This window comes from Pleurodeles waltl, chromosome 4_1, assembly GCF_031143425.1.
Source record: "Pleurodeles waltl isolate 20211129_DDA chromosome 4_1, aPleWal1.hap1.20221129, whole genome shotgun sequence".
NCBI lineage: Eukaryota > Metazoa > Chordata > Amphibia > Caudata > Salamandridae > Pleurodeles > Pleurodeles waltl.
The window spans coordinates 38276400-38291544 of NC_090442.1; the positions used below are offsets into that span (position 1 = coordinate 38276400).

The 15145-nt window shown below is 42.3% G+C and overlaps 3 non-coding genes across 3 annotated transcripts; all 3 read right to left on the reverse strand.

Moving 5' to 3' along the window:
* Positions 1-652: 652 nt before the first annotated feature.
* Positions 653-725, reverse strand: TRNAQ-UUG (transfer RNA glutamine (anticodon UUG)). Its single transcript has one exon. It is a non-coding gene; the product is annotated as a tRNA-Gln (tRNA).
* A 3578-nt stretch (positions 726-4303) lies between these two features.
* TRNAQ-UUG (transfer RNA glutamine (anticodon UUG)) lies at positions 4304-4376 on the reverse strand. Its single transcript has one exon. It is a non-coding gene; the product is annotated as a tRNA-Gln (tRNA).
* A 3568-nt stretch (positions 4377-7944) lies between these two features.
* Positions 7945-8022, reverse strand: TRNAQ-UUG (transfer RNA glutamine (anticodon UUG)). Its single transcript has one exon. It is a non-coding gene; the product is annotated as a tRNA-Gln (tRNA).
* Positions 8023-15145: the final 7123 nt, after the last annotated feature.

A 15145-nucleotide genomic window follows, 5' to 3' on the forward strand; every position in this document is an offset into this window, starting at 1 on the left:
CTCGAGACAGAAAGGAATTTAAAAAACAATGTGCCCATTTGAATAACCAGCAGAGTTTTAAGGACGTACAAATTGAAATGTGACAATTTCAGAGTTCCTCATTCATAAGAAGTCTGTGAGATAGTATCTCAGAAAGATCTCAAGTTTATAGCAAAAATGGTTGTAAGGGTGATTTTTACCACACAATTGCAACTAGGTGCCTCAATCTGCAAGAGACCAGTCCTTGACAGATTACACAACTGGGGCAACAGCAAAGGCAGCAATTGTGTCAATCCTTTATGATTCTTCTCTAGTACTATACTTTTTCAGAGGGACAATTTGCATTATTCCTGGAGAAAATCATAGAGCTTCTACCCATGCATAGTTTCTGCTTTCTGCACGCACACACTCCCTGCACTGAATCTACCCACAGTTCTGTTCAGAATGATTGTGCCATGTCATATTGTTGTATACGTATTGCATATCCGTGGCATTTATGAAGAGGTACTTTGGTATGGCAGAAAGACAGAAAAGTAGCAATGCGGAAGGCATAACGTGACTGATTGTGCAGTTTGCATTGGGCTTTCTTAATGAGTGAGAGTGAAAGGAGTATTGTAAGAGTGTGTTTCCAGTTTGTATGTAAAGATAAGTTGGGTGCTGTGAGAAAAAGACTCAACCATGAAGGGACTCGAACCCTCAATCTTCTGATCCAAAGTCAGACGCCTTATCCATTAGGCCACATGGTCACTGACATCTACATGTTTGGGTGTTTAGGGATAGGTGGTATGAATGGATGTGGAACATATCAATTACAGGTGCTCAGGACAGGATCCCATACCGTTCTTCATCTTCTTTCCATCAAAGGAGTTTTTTCAAACAATATCTAGATAATTTCCAAAGTTTCATATCTTATGCTGTGCTTTTTTGCCGTTAATCCTCCTTTCTTCTTTTATTGAATACTCTGTTTTATGCTGCAATGGTATTTTTGGATTATTTGAAAAGAGAATGAAACTGCTTTGACAGCAGTTCAGACTTCCCATTTCTTGACTTGCTAATTTGCTCCCTGAATTAGCTTATACAAGTGACATGAACAGGGCCTTGACCTAAGCACGTACCTGAAAGCCGGTCACCACCTCTAGAAATAAAATTCACAGCAGCTCAAACATTCATTTTGAAAGAGAATATTTCAAGTGAGTCCAAGTTTAATTTCAATAAAGAAAGCTGTATAAAATGACACGCTGCACATTTGGGTAACCAGCATGACTCTTTTCAGTGAAGAAGTGGAATGGTTCTGTTTCAATATACTATCACCCTGGCAAGCTGCTACGAGGAAGAGTAAACAATATGATTAGGTTTCAGCAAAAATGTATTAGTTCAGGGTGTGCACCTCAGATAGACTTAAACTTACACACCCTTGTCTGTGAGAGTAGTGCCCTATCCATTGCGGCATTGAGGGTAATCTGCAAGACAGAGTTCCAAAATCATCCTTTCATCTCAGTTCATGGCCACATACAGTATTTCTGCAGTCATTCATTTCACTTTTCTGTCTTTAATTAAACTGACCATTTTAAACCTCCGGCACCCACCACTTCAATCTTACAGTTTTTGTGCTATCATAGGGCCTTGGAACTTTTGGCAAGTGGACAGAAGCAGTCAGAGAACCACATCACAATACATACTCTTTTGCCTGATACCTTTCACAACAAACTGCTCTTGGAAAAAGACGTTAACCGGTCCTTGCTCTCAGACAGACACAGAAAGCCTATCACCACCTCTACGAACATATTTCAATCAAACCAATATATATCATTCAACAATTATGCCTCTGTATCAATATAACTACAACTAGAGACAGAAAGGAATTTAAAAAACAATCTGCCCATTTGAATAACCAGCATAGTTTTAAGGACGTACAAATTGGAATGTGACAATTTCAGAGTTCCTCATTCATAAGAAGTCTGTGAGCTAGTATCTCAGAAAGATCTCAAGTTTATAGCAAAAATGGTTGTAAGGGTGATTTTTACCACACAATTGCAACTAGGTGCATCAATCTGCAAGAGACCAGTCCTTGACAGATTACACAACTGGGGCAACAGCAAAGGCAGCAATTGTGTCAATCCTTTATGATTCTTCTCTAGTACTATACTTTTTCTGAGGGACAATTTGCATAATTCCTGGAGAAAATCATAGAGCTTCTACCCATGCATAGTTTCTGCTTTCTGCACTCACACACTCCCTGCACTGAATCTACCCACAGTTCTGTTCGGAATGATTGTGCCATGTCATATTGTTGTATACGTATTGCATATCCGTGGCATTTATGAAGAGGTACTTTGGTATGGCAGAAAGACAGAAAAGTAGCAATGCTGAAGGCATAATGTGACTGATTGTGCAGTTTGCATTGGGCTTTCTTAATGAGTGAGAGTGAAAGGAGTATTGTAAGAGTGTATTTCCAGTTTGTATGTAAAGATAAGTTGGGTGCTGTGAGAAAAAGACTCAACCATGAAGGGACTCATACCCTCAATCTTCTGATCCAAAGTCAGACGCCTTATCCATTAGGCCACATGGTCACTGACTGCAATATGTTTGGGTGTTTAGGGTTAGGTGGTATGAATGGATGTGGAACATATCAATTACAGGTGCGCAGGACAGGATCCCATACCGTTCTTCATCTTCTTTCCATCAAAGGAGTTTTTTCAAACAATATCTAGCTAATTTCCAAAGTTTCATATCTTATGATGTGCTTTTTTGCTGTTAATCCTCCTTTCTTCTTTTATTGAATACTCTGTTTTATGCTGCAATGGTATTTTATGGATTATTTGAAAAGAGAATGAAACTGCTTTGACAGTAGTTCAGACTTCCCATTTCTTGACTTGCTAATTTGCTCCCTGAATTAGCTTATACAAGTGACATGAACAGGGCCTTGACCTAAGCACGTACCTGAAAGCCTGTCACCACCTCTAGAAATAAAATTCACAGCAGCTCAAAACATTCATTTTGAAAGAGAATATTTCAAGTGAGTCCAAGTTTAATTTCAATAAAGAAAGCTGTATAAAATGACACGCTGCACATTTGGGTAACCAGCATGACACTTTTCAGTGAAGAAGTGGAATGGTTCTGTTGCAATATACTATCACCCTGGCAAGCTGCTACGTGGAAGAGTAAACAATATGATTAGGTTTCAGCAAAAATGTATTAGTTCAGGGTGTGCACCTCAGATAGACTTAAACTTACACACCCTGGTCTGTGAGAGTAGTGCCCTATCCATTGCGGCATTGAGGGTAATCTGCAAGACAGAGTTCCAAAATCATCCTTTCATCTCAGTTCATGGCCACATACAGTATTTCTGCAGTCATTCGTTTCACTTTTCTGTCTTTAATTAAACTGACCATTTTAAAACTCCGGCACCCACCACTTCAATCTTACCGTTTTTGTGCTATCATAGGGCCTTGGAACTTTTGGCAAGTGGACAGAAGCAGTCAGAGAACCACATAACAATACATACTCCTTTGCCTGATACCTTTCACAACAAACTGCTCTTGGAAAAAGACGTTAACCAGTCCTTGCTCTCAGACAGACACAGAAAGCCTATCACCACCTCTACGAACATATTTCAATCAAACCAATATATATCATTCAACAATTATGCCTCTGTATCAATATAACTACAACTCGAGACAGAAAGGAATTTAAAAAACAATCTGCCCATTTGAATAACCAGCATAGTTTTAAGGACGTACAAATTGGAATGTGACAATTTCAGAGTTCCTCATTCATAAGAAGTCTGTGAGATAGTATCTCAGAAAGATCTCAAGTTTATAGCAAAAATGGTTGTAAGGGTTATTTTTACCACACAATTGCAACTAGCTGCCTCAGTCTGCAAGAGACCAGTCCTTGACAGATTACACAACTGGGGCAACAGTAAAGGCAGCAATAGTGTCAATCCTTTATGATTCTTCTCTAGTACTATACTTTTTCTGAGGGACAATTTGCATTATTCCTGGAGAAAATCATAGAGCTTCTACCCATGCATAGTTTCTGCTTTCTGCACGCACACACTCCCTGCACTGAATCTACCCACAGTTCTGTTCAGAATGATTGTGCCATGTCATATTGTTGTATACGTATTGCATATCCAAGGCATTTATGAAGAGGTACTTTGGTATGGCAGAAAGACAGAAAAGTAGCAATGCTGAAGGCATAACGTGACTGATTGTGCAGTTTGCATTGGGCTTTCTTAATGAGTGAGAGTGAAAGGAGTATTGTGAGAGTGTGTTTCCAGTTTTTTATGTAAAGATAAGTTGGGTGCTGTGAGAAAAAGACTCAACCATGAAGGGACTCGAACCCTCAATCTTCTGATCCAAAGTCAGAGGCCTTATCCATTAGGCCACATGGTCACTGACTGCAATATGTTTGGGTGTTTAGGGTTAGGTGGTATGAATGGATGAGGAACATATCAATTACAGGTGCGCAGGACAGGATCCCATACCGTTCTTCATCTTCTTTCCATCAAAGGAGTTTTTTCAAACAATATCTAGATAATTTCCAAAGTTTCATATCTTATGCTGTGCTTTTTTGTCGTTAATCCTCCTTTCTTCTTTGATTGAATACTCTGTTTTATGCTGCAATGGTATTTTTGGATTATTTGAAAAGAGAATGAAACTACTTTGACAGTAGTTCAGACTTCCCATTTCTTGACTTGCTAATTTGCTCCCTGAATTAGCTTACACAAGTGACATGAACAGGGCCTTGACCTAAGCACGTACCTGAAAGCCTGTCACCACCTCTAGAAATAAAATTCACAGCAGCTCAAAACATTCATTTTGAAAGAGAATATTTCAAGTGAGTCCAAGTTTAATTTCAATAAAGAAAGCTGTATAAAATGACACGCTGCACATTTGGGTAACCAGCATGACTCTTTTCAGTGAAGAAGTGGAATGGTTCTGTTGCAATATACTATCATCCTGGCAAGCTACGAGGAAGAGTAAACAATATGATTAGGGGTCAGCAAAAATGTATTAGTTCAGGGTGTGCACCTCAGATAGACTTAAACTTACACCCCCTGGTCTGTGAGAGTAGTGCCCTATCCATTGCGGCATTGAGGGTAATCTGCAAGACAGAGTTCCAAAATCATCCTTTCATCTCAGTTCATGGCCACATACAGTATTTCTGCAGTCATTCGTTTCACTTTTCTGTCTTTAATTAAACTGACCATTTTAAACCTCCGGCACCCACCACTTCAATCTTACCGTTTTTGTGCTATCATAGGGCCTTGGAACTTTTGGCAAGTGGACAGAAGCAGTCAGAGAACCACATCACAATACATACTCCTTTGCCTGATACCTTTCACAACAAATTGCTCTTGGAAAAAGACGTTAACCGGTCCTTGCTCTCAGACAGACACAGAAAGCCTTTCACCACCTCTACGAACATATTTCAATCAAACCAATATATATCATTCAACAATTATGCCTCTGTAGCAACATAACTACAACTCGAGACAGAAAGGAATTTAAAAAACAATCTGCCCATTTGAATAACCAGCAGAGTTTTAAGGACGTACAAATTGGAATGTGACAATTTCAGAGTTCCTCATTCATAAGAAGTCTGTGAGATAGTATCTCAGAAAGATCTCAAGTTTATAGCAAAAATAGTTGTAAGGGTGATTTATACCACACAATTGCAACTAGGTGCCTCAATCTGCAAGAGACCAGTCCTTGACAGATTACACAACTGGGGCAACAGCAAAGGCAGTAATTGTGTCAATCCTTTATGATTCTTCTCTAGTACTATACTTTTTCTGAGGGACTATTTGCATTATTCCTGGAGAAAATCATAGAGCTTCTACCCATGCATAGTTTCTGCTTTCTGCACGCACACACTCCCTGCACTGAATCTACCCACAGTTCTGTTCAGAATGATTGTGCCATGTCATATTGTTGTGTACGTATTGCATATCAGTGGCATTTATGAAGAGGTACTTTGGTATGGCAGAAAGACAGAAAAGTAGCAATGCTGAATGCATAACGTGACTGATTGTGCAGTTTGCATTGGGGTTTCTTAAGGAGTGAGAGTGAAAGGAGTATTGTAAGAGTGTGTTTCCAGTTTGTATGAAAAGATAAGTTGTGTGCTGTGAGAAAAAGACTCAACCATGAAGGGACTCGAACCCTCAATCTTCTGATCCGAAGTGAGACTCCTTATCCATTAGGCCACATGGTCACTGACTGCAATATGGTTGGGTGTTTAGGGTTAGGTGGTATGAATGGATGTGGAACATATCAATTACAGGTGCGCAGGACAGGATCCCATACCGTTCTTCATCTTCTTTCCATCAAAGGAGTTTTTTCAAACAATATCTAGATAATTTCCAAAGTTTCATATCTTATGCTGTGCTTTTTTGCCGTTAATCCTCCTTTCTTCTTTTATTGAATACTCTGTTTTATGCTGCAATGGTATTTTTGGATTATTTGAAAAGAGAATGAAACTGCTTTGACAGTAGTTCAGACTTCCCATTTCTTGACTTGCTAATTTGCTCCCTGAATTAGCTTATACAAGTGACATGAACAGGGCCTTGACCTAAGCAAGTACCTAAAAGCCTGTCACCACCTCTAGAAATAAAATTCACAGCAGCTCAAAACATTCATTTTGAAAGAGAATATTTCAAGTGAGTCCAAGTTTAATTTCAATAAAGAAAGTTGTATAAAATGACACGCTGCACATTTGGGTAACCAGCATGACTCTTTTCAGTGAAGAAGTGGAATGGTTCTGTTGCAATATACTATCACCCTGGCAAGCTGCTACGAGGAAGAGTAAACAATATGATTAGGTTTCAGCAAAAATGTATTAGTTCAGGGTGTGCACCTCCGATAGACTTAAACTTACACACCCTGGTCTGTGAGAGTAGTGCCCTATCCATTGCGGCATTGAGGGTAATCTGCAAGACAGAGTTCCAAAATCATCCTTTCATCTCAGTTCATGGCCACATACAGTATTTCTGCAGTCATTCGTTTCACTTTTCTGTCTTTAATTAAACTGACCATTTTAAACCTCCGGCACCCACCACTTCAATCTTACCGTTTTTGTGCTATCATAGGGCCTTGGAACTTTTGGCAAGTGGACAGAAGCAGTAAGAGAACCACATCACAATACATACTCCTTTGCCTGATACCTTTCACAACAAACTGCTCTTGGAAAAAGACATTAACCGGTCCATGCTCTCAGACAGACACAGAAAGCCTATCACCACCTCTACGAAAATATTTCGATCAAACCAATATATATCATTCAACAATTATGCCTCTGTATCAATATAACTACAACTCGAGACAGAAAGGAATTTAAAAAACAATCTGCCCATTTGAATAACCAGCAGAGTTTTAAGGACGTAAAAATTGGAATGTGACAATTTCAGAGTTCCTCATTCATAAGAAGTCTGTGAGATAGTATCTCAGAAAGATCTCAAGATATAGCAAAAATGGTTGTAAGGGTGATTTTTACCACACAATTGCAACTAGGTGCCTCAATCTGCAAGAGACCAGTCCTTGACAGATTACACAACTGGGGCAACAGCAAAGGCAGCAATTGTGTCAATCCTTTATGATTCCTCTCTAGTACTATACTTTTTCTGAGGGACAATTTGCATTATTCCTGGAGAGAATCATAGAGCTTCTACCCATGCATAGTTTCTGCTTTCTGCACGCACACACTCCCTGCACTGAATCAACCCACAGTTCTGTTCAGAATGATTGTGCCATGTCATGTTGTTGTATACGTATTGCAGATCCGTGGCATTTATGAAGAGGTACTTTGGTATGGCAGAAAGACAGAAAAGTAGCAATGCTGAAGGGATAACGTGACTGATTGTGCAGTTTGCATTGGGCTTTGTTAATGAGTGAGAGTGAAAGGAGTATTGTAAGAGTGTATTTCCAGTTTGTATGTAAAGATAAGTTGGGTGCTGTGAGAAAAAGACTCACCCATGAAGGGACTCGAACCCTCAATCTTCTGATCCAAAGTCAGACGCCTTATCCATTAGGCCACATGGTCACTGACTGCAATATGTTTGGGTGTTTAGGGTTAGGTGGTATGAATGGATGTGGAACATATCAATGACAGGTGCGCAGGACAGGATCCCATGCCGTTCTTCATCTTCTTTCCATCAAAGGAGTTTTTTCAAACAATATCTAGATAATTTCCAAAGTTTCATATCTTATGATGTGCTTTTTTGCCGTTAATCCTCCTTTCTTCTTTTATTGAATACTCTGTTTTATGCTGCAATGGTATTTTTGGATTATTTGAAAAGAGAATGAAACTGCTTTGACAGTAGTTCAGACTTCCCATTTCTTGACTTGCTAATTTGCTCCCTGAATTAGCTTATACAAGAGACATGAACAGGGCCTTGACCTAAGCACGTACCTGAAAGCCTGTCCCCACCTCTAGAAATAAAATTCACAGCAGCTCAAAACATTCACTTTGAAAGAGAATATTTCAACTGAGTCCAAGTTTAATTTCAATAAAGAAAGCTGTATAAAATGACACGCTGCACATTTGGGTAACCAGTATGACTCTTTTCAGTGAAGAAGTGGAATGGTTCTGTTGCAATATACTATCACCCTGGCAAGCTGCTACGAGGAAGAGTAAACAATATGATTAGGTTTCAGCAAAAATGTATTAGTTCAGGGTGTGCACCTCAGATAGACTTAAACTTACACACCCTGGTCTGTGAGAGTAGTGCCCTATCCATTGCGGCATTGAGGGTAATCTGCAAGACAGAGTTCCAAAATCATCCTTTCATCTCAGTTCATGGCCACATACAGTATTTCTGCAGTCATTCGTTTCACTTTTCTGTCTTTAATTAAACTGACCATTTGAAACCTCCGGCACCCACCACTTCAATCTTACCGTTTTTGTGCTATCATAGGCTCTTGGAACTTTTGGCAAGTGGACAGAAGCAGTCAGAGAACCACATTACAATACATACTCCTTTGCCTGATACCTTTCACAACAAACTGCTCTTGGAAAAAGACGTTAACCGGTCCTTGCTCTCAGACAGACACAGAAAGCCTATCACCACCTCTACGAACATATTTCAATCAAACCAATATATATCATTCAACAATTATGCCTCTGTATCAATATAACTACAACTCGAGACAGAAAGGAATTTAAAAAACAATCTGCCCATTTGAATAACCAGCAGAGTTTTAAGGACGTACAAATTGGAATGTGACAATTTCAGAGTTCCTCATTCATAAGAAGTCTGTGAGATAGTATCTCAGAAAGATCTCAAGTTTATAGCAAAAATGGTTGTAAGGGTGATTTTTACCACACAATTGCAACTAGGTGCCTCAATCTGCAAGAGACCAGTCCTTGACAGATTACACAACTGGGGCAACAGCAAAGGCAGCAATTGTGTCAATCCTTTATGATTCTTCTCTAGTACTATACTTTTTCTGAGGGACAATTTGCATTATTCCTGGAGAAAATCATAGAGCTTCTACCCATGCATAGTTTCTGCTTTCTGCACGCACACACTCCCTGCACTGAATCTACCCACAGTTCTGTTCAGAATGATTGTGGCATGTCATATTGTTGTATACGTATTGCATATCCGTGGCATTTATGAAGAGGTACTTTGGTATGGCAGAAAGACAGAAAAGTAGCAATGCTGAAGGCATAACGTGACTGATTGTGCAGTTTGCATTGGGCTTTGTTAATGAGTGAGAGTGAAAGGAGTATTGTAAGAGTGTATTTCCAGTTTGTATGTAAAGATAAGTTGGGTGCTGTGAGAAAAAGACTCAACCATGAAGGGACTCCAACCCTCAATCTTCAGATCCGAAGTCAGACGCCTTAACCATTATGCCACATGGTCACTGACTGTTATATGTTTGGGTGTTTAGGGTTAGGTGGTATGAATGGATGTGGAACATATCAATTACAGGTGCGCAGGACAGGATCCCATACCGTTCTTCATCTTCTTTCCATCAAAGGAGTTTTTTCAAACAATATCTAGATAATTTCCAAAGTTTCATATCTTTTGATGTGCTTTTTTGCCGTTAATCCTCCTTTCTTCTTTTATTGAATACTCTGTTTTATGCTGCAATGGTATTTTTGGATTATTTGAAAAGAGAATGAAACTGCTTTGACAGTAGTTCAGACTTCCCATTTCTTGACTTGCTAATTTGCTCCCTGAATTAGCTTATACAAGAGACATGAACAGGGCCTTGACCTAAGCACGTACCTGAAAGCCTGTCCCCACCTCTAGAAATAAAATTCACAGCAGCTCAAAACATTCATTTTGAAAGAGAATATTTCAAGTGAGTCCAAGTTTAATTTCAATAAAGAAAGCTGTATAAAATGACACGCTGCACATTTGGGTAACCAGTATGACTCTTTTCAGTGAAGAAGTGGAATGGTTCTGTTGCAATATACTATCACCCTGGCAAGCTGCTACGAGGAAGAGTAAACAATATGATTAGGTTTCAGCAAAAATGTATTAGTTCAGGGTGTGCACCTCAGATAGACTTAAACTTACACACCCTGGTCTGTGAGAGTAGTGCCCTATCCATTGCGGCATTGAGGGTAATCTGCAAGACAGAGTTCCAAAATCATCCTTTCATCTCAGTTCATGGCCACATACAGTATTTCTGCAGTCATTCGTTTCACTTTTCTGTCTTTAATTAAACTGACCATTTTAAACCTCCGGCACCCACCACTTCAATCTTACCGTTTTTGTGCTATCATAGGCTCTTGGAACTTTTGGCAAGTGGACAGAAGCAGTCAGAGAACCACATCACAATACATACTCCTTTGCCTGATACCTTTCACAACAAACTGCTCTTGGAAAAAGACGTTAACCGGTCCTTGCTCTCAGACAGACACAGAAAGCCTATCACCACCTCTACGAACATATTTCAATCAAACCAATATATATCATTCAACAATTATGCCTCTGCATCAATATAACTACAACTCGAGACAGAAAGGAATTTAAAAAACAATCTGCCCATTTGAATAACCAGCAGAGTTTTAAGGACGTACAAATTGGAATGTGACAATTTCAGAGTTCCTCATTCATAAGAAGTCTGTGAGATAGTGTTGGAAAATGGGTTATTGGTAGGGCAGGTAGGTACCTACACCTAGCAACAAGCCACCAACCTCCTCATAGGTACAGTTAGGTCTCAGTAAATTAATCCCAGCTCAACCCTTGGTAGCTTGGCAACGAGCGTCAAGGCTTAACTTAGGAGACAAAGTGTAAAGCATTCAAATATCACAAAACAGTAATTAAATAAAACACAGGAAACAGTTTAAAAATCCAAAACCAATTTATAAAAATAGTTTATATTTTTATCTTTAAAATTACACAAAAACGATTAAAATCGGTTCAGGGAAAACGGAGATATGAATTTTTAAAGAATTATTACTTTTCTAGCGCTTAGAAACAAAAAGCGCCAATCGGGTCATCTGGTTGCACCTCGACCGGGGCAAAGTCAAACTTTCAGGCCGACCGCGATGGAGCCCTGCTCGGCTACAGGTCGCGGGAGGCCTCGGTTAAAAAGTTACCTTCTGACTTAGTCTTTATTTTGAAGTTTTTCTTCACCGGTGACGAACCTGCCAGTTGAATCCGACCTCCTGGAGCCCTTGTCCGGATACGCGATGTGGGTTTCCTCGGTGGAGACTTTTACCTTCGGACTTAGTTGTTTTTTCGAGTTGAAAATCCTTCGACCGGGGTAAACCTGGATCTTGATCCGACGTCCATGGAGCCCTTCTCGGATACTATGGCTGGGAGGTCCCGGTCAACTTTTTACGTTCGGACTTAGTCTCTTTTTTTGATGTTTTTCTTTACCGGGACGAACCACGAAGTCAGGCCGGGTCGCGGTTGAGGCAAGCCGGCTAGAATTTCCGCGGCGGGTCGGTCCCTCTCTGGAGCTTTTTTCCAAAAATTCTCAAATCTTTTCCAAACTTCTGGGGCTTCACCCAGATGTTCTTTTAAGGTTCTTTTGGGGTCCACAGCTCACCCCAAGGGTCCAGAAGTTCTGTGATGGTCCTTGGGGGGTGCGGACTTCAACTCCCAGAATGCACCTGGCGCAAACTCCTTTTTGGCCACTGGACAGTGGTCAGCTGGTCGCTTTCTTCAGGAGTTGGTGCAGGGGACTCTGGTTTAGCAATTTTTCACCTGTAGCAAACAGGGAGTCCCTCCTTGAACCAGTTGAAGCCAGGCAAAGTCCTTCTTGTGGTGAAGCCCAAGTGTGCAGCTGGTGCAGTCCTTCTGAGTGCAGGGTCCAGGTGCAGGCCAGGGGTCCAGCAGGGCAGTCCTTCTTCTTCTTTAGTTCCTTTCTTGTTGAATTCTGGAGGGGATCTGAGGTGTGGGTGCAGGTCTGCCAGTTTTATCCTTGCTCCTGGGTGAAAAGCAGGGGGGCCCTGGTTCTCCAATCAGGGACAGGGTCGTCCCCCTGTGATGACCACTTCCTGGGAAGTGTGGCAAAAATCCATCCCAGAAGGCAACAGTCTCTAAAAATCCAACATGGATGAATCTGATTTTTGGAGGTTACATCTGGCTGAACCCACCCACTGGTGTGGCTAAAAATCATAAACACACCCCTCTCCTGCCCTCTCCTAATCTAATCAAGGGGGCACCTAGCTGTCTGGGGTTGCAGGATGTGGGGGTGTTGCTGGGTGCTGCAAATGTCCTTCTCTGCCTTTGAAGACCAGTTTGGCAGCCCTCCCCCTTCCTGCCTCACCATCTGCTGAGGGGAGATTCTCTCCCCCAAGCACATTCCTTTGTGTGAAGTCTGGCCACTTCACACCTCATCAAGGCAGCCTGGCAGAAGCTGCTGCAGGCTGGCCAATCAGAGCACAGCAGCAAAAACAATGCAGAGCTGAAATTGGCAACTTTTTAGGTAAAGTCTAAACTTTTTACCTGAACTAGTTATATTAAATCCAACAACTGGAAGTTGTAGGATTTATTACAACAATTAATTTGATACCAAATTCTTGGTATGCAACATTTAAGGAGACTTTAAAATTTAAAATAAAGTCTGCCCATTCTAGCCTATGAAGGCCATTTACTTCAATGAGGGAAAAACGAATTTGGCTGTTTTTACCTCACCAGGGCTTATAAATCTATTTTTATAAAGTCCCTGCTTATAGTTACATGGCACCCAGCCCTAGGGGCACATAGGGCACACCTTAGGTGTGACGTATATGTAAAAATAAGGTAGTTTAAGACTTTGGAAGTACCTTTAATTCCAAAGTCGAATTTGCATATAACTTTAATTTAAAAGCAGCCAGCAAGGCAGGCTTGCTTTTAAAATGACACTGGGCACCTCAGCAATGCACCTAGGTGTGCACCACCTATGTTGTGGTCCCTAAACCTACATGCCCTACCATATACTAGGGACTTATAGGTAGGTTAACTTAGCCACTTATAATTAGCCTAATTTGCATATCCATTTTACACAGAGCACAGGCCCTGGGACTGGTTAGCAGTACCCAGGGCACCTTTAAAGTCAGGAAAACACCAGCAAAAAGTGGAAAATGGGGGCAAAAAGTTATGGGGCCTCTGCAATCAGCCCTGTTTTCTCACACAACCCCCCCCCCAGCCCACACGCCCAGGAGACTCAGCCCAACCCTGGGAGAGTCTTCCTGGCTTGTTAGGCGAGGAAGACAGTGAAGAAAACTGGCTGTCCCTTTGCAGGGCCTACTCTGCCTTATATCCTCCTGTCAGGGTCACTCCCTATGGGTAGTGAAGCCATCCCAACAGTAAAAGGACCCAACTCAAACTGAAACTTCCCTCTAGGGGGTTCTTCCTCCTTTCTCTCTGCCAACTTGGGAAGTGAGGTGCCCACCTCCCCTACTCCAAACTTTGCTAGGGCAACACCTAGCTTACCCAAAGAGGTCACCCAACACTTGAGCAACCCCACCATGACCAATAGGGTCAGAGGGCCTACTTTACTATTGGCCCTGGGGTCTGCCTCCCAGGCCAAGTACAGTGCTGCCAGGAAGGCTAGCACCCAGCAGAGGCTACTGACAGCTGTCAGTACCCAGAACCACACCCTAAGCTCTCCACTGACAGGTGGCTGAGCTGCTTTAAGGGCAACTTTGGGGTCCTGGCACCCCTCTTGCTGCCTAGAGTGGGGGGCTACCACCTCCTGTGGCAGACACCCTCCTTCCACTCTCCCTTCTGTCAGTGCAGGGGCAACACCTTGCACCTGGACAGCTGCCTGACTACTCAGGACTTCCTTGGGGTCAGGTGAGGCCTCACCAGTGCCAACTCTGGGCTCCCCCCCCCAGTGGGGCAGAAGGCCTTTGGCTCCCTGGAACTCTCTTTAAGAGTGGCCTACCCTTCCTTTTCTTCTTTCCTTTTCTTGGGGACCCCTGTCTCCTAACTGTAGGGACTGACTCCCCAGGACTTTGGGTTGGAGGGGCGCCCTGGGCGACCACCCCATCTGCGACCAGACTCACCTCTGGGAGGTCATTGCCCAGGATACAATCTAGGGGGAGGTCAGCACTGACTACCACCCTAATCCAGTCAAGGATACCCTCCCTCTCTAGGGGCACTATGGCTACAGGTTTGGAGGTGACCTCCCCTGTGGCTATCCTGACTTTCTTTGTCTTTCCTGGGACATACATGTCTGGGGTCACTAACCGGTCACTCACTATAGTGTGACTGGCACAGGTGTCCCTCAGGCCAGTGGTAGGGATCCCATTCACTTGAATGTGGTGGAAGTGCCTACTCCCACCCTCAGGGATCACCAGCTTACCATCTGGTCCTGTCTCCCAGCACAATGCTAGGAGGACTTCATCATCTGAGGAATCCTCCTCTATGGCTACACTGGACAGCCCAGTGCTAACCACCTTCCTTGGACAGGCTGCATCTCCTCTGAAGTGACCTGTCTGCTGACAGTCAAAGCAAGCCCTACTGTCCAAGAGTTTTTTTAACCCTGGGTCTCCCTGTCTCTGCTTGTCAGAGTGGGAGTGGGATTTACTCTCCTCCTTCTTAGGGTTCTGGGGTACAGAGGGAGTCTCTGTGGTGGGCTTACCACCTCCCTCCTTAGGTTTTTGGGGACCTGTCCCCCCCTTCTTGGAGTCTCCCCCCTGGGACTTGACAACCACCCTGGTTCTCAACCACTCATCAGCTGCCTCCCCTAGCTCTCTAGGGTTGGTCTGC